Raw genomic sequence first — 2,112 nt, 5'->3', positions numbered from 1 at the left:
TCTGTCGGGGGCGGAGGGCGAGGGGAGGCAGGTTCAGAAGGGTCTCTGAACGGTGGACCCGACCCAGGGACCTCTGACGGAACAGGACAAGGGACACCGATAAATCACAGGACTAAAACTGGGTCCATTTCTCAGGCGGCGCCGTTGGACACCGCCACGAATGCCTAGTTTTCATTACAAAGAGAGGAAGTACGAGGCTGGTTTGTTTTGCTCTTTCCAGTGTTGAGGGAGGTCATGGTATCCCCGAGACGGGGTCCGCCTCCCCCAGAAAGCCCATGCCTCCTGGTCTTCTGGACCCTACACTCCGGTAGCAGAGTGCAGGGGCCATGGCTTTGAAGCTGCGTCCTACCTGGCCCAGGAACCGTCCTGAGGCCTTGACCTCGTGGGAGCAGAAAGCCGGCAGAGGCTTAGAAACGAGCCCCCGACCGCTGCTGCCCCGCGGATGCCTGCCTGGCCTGGGGGTCAGCCTCACACACCTGGCTCTGTAGTTCATACAAAGAGCATTTGCTTCGGTGGACACATGACTCAGGGAGGACATTTAATTTCAGTGGTTTATGGCACTAGCAGCTGACACTTCGGGCTCCTGCCTGGTCCCTGCAGTCCTTCCTAGAGGCCTAGCCCCCTCCTCAGGCCTATCTGCTTTCGCCGGGGGCAGCGCAGCCCGTGGGAGCCTGGACAACAGTCTTTGAGAAGAGCAAAGGACAAACGCGGCCTTTGGAAAGCGGAGCGAATAACGCGGATCTAGAAGCAGAGGGAAGGGACATCAGACTCCCCCAAGTGCACCGTTCCCCTTGGCTGGGGCACAGACGTGGTGGCCGAGCCCTCCGCTGGCCTTTGCTGGGTGGGAGCGACATGTAAATTGAGGGGCCCTTGGGCTCCGGAGAAACCGGAGCTGTGCGGCTCCCGGCAGCGGCCGCTGAGCCCGACGCTGGGCCCGTGGATTCTGCAAAGCCTGCAGGGTGCTCAGGGACTTGGAAGGCCAGCTGGTCCTCTGGGACCAGTCCCTGAGGCTCAGACCTGAGGGACACCCAGGAGGAGAGTCCCCGCCTGCAAGAGCGGGCTTCCTCTGCGGGGGAAGCAGGGGGCCCTGGGAAAAGCATCTCTTTCACAGGTGAAAGGGAATTTAAAACGCACTTGGGGTTGTGTCTCGAGGGCTGTCAGGCAGAGCCAAGACTCAGCCTCTGCTGTCCACCAGGGAGCCTGGGCGGTGGCAGGGCGAGGTGGCTCCCAGTCCCCCACTCCCCACAGAGGCTCTGGGTCTTCCCCTTTGAAACCTTCTGGACTCGGTGCCTCAGGGCCGTCTACGCAGTTTTCAGACTGTTTGGGACTGGGGGGGACCCCAGGCTCTTTGCACAGGCAACCTTCAAGGTCAGCCTCTCGTCCTTGACGGTGAGGAGACATCGACTCAGGGCACAGGGCCGCTCTTAGCCTGTGTCCAGCTGCCTTATGCTCTGGAGAGAACATTCAGCAAAGCACAGGGGTCGTGGACAGACAGACAGACAGGTCCCCGAGCCTTGGAGGGAGGGGACACTTTTTATTTTCAGCCCTGAGCTTGGTGAGGGGCTGCATTGTCACGGATGTAGGAGAGGCTTGTGGGTAAATTAGAATCTCCTAAATGCTGACCTTCCTGCTTGATGTGCAGCCCCCCCCCTCCGCCCCCAGCAAATACAGACGCTCTGATAATTTTTGGAGACAGAAAAGTGCCACTCGGCGCTCTGGAGAGAGGATGACAAACCAGGGGTCGGAGGGGGCCTCGTTTCTGGGTGCATTTCTGGCCCCCCTAGGGTGCATTAATAAGGAGTCCAGGGTAGGGCCGCGCGTCCAGCCCCAGGGCGTTTGGAGGGAGCAACGGCCAGGCTGGCAGTGCAGCAGGGGACAGCGGCTCTCTGGGCTTGGTCCCCAGCATGGCCTGTGCCTGCCCCGCACCTTGCGAGCGCGCGCCTCCGGGGACTGACACTTGGGCGATTCTGCCTAAGGTACTTCGGCTTAAAAATAATATTTAAGGAGGGGGCGGGGAGAGGAGAGAGAGAGAGAGGAGAGAAATTAGATAATGTCAACATGTCAACAGACAAGAACTCAGAGATTAGGCAGGACTCACGGCGCCGCCAGCGC

General features: G+C 60.1%; 1 protein-coding gene across 1 annotated transcript in view; it reads left to right on the top strand.

Moving 5' to 3' along the window:
* SHOX (short stature homeobox) overlaps positions 1-2,112 on the top strand; it is a gene marked incomplete at its 3' end in the record, with an annotated part of 8,569 nt that overhangs the window by 1,124 nt on the left and 5,333 nt on the right. The gene's annotated exons all lie outside the window — the stretch shown is intronic.

This window comes from Pteropus alecto, unplaced genomic scaffold (assembly GCF_000325575.1).
Source record: "Pteropus alecto unplaced genomic scaffold, ASM32557v1 scaffold96, whole genome shotgun sequence".
Taxonomy (NCBI): Eukaryota; Metazoa; Chordata; class Mammalia; order Chiroptera; family Pteropodidae; genus Pteropus; species Pteropus alecto.
Note: the sequence above shows the minus strand (reverse complement) of the source record. Positions and strands in the feature narration are given on the sequence as shown.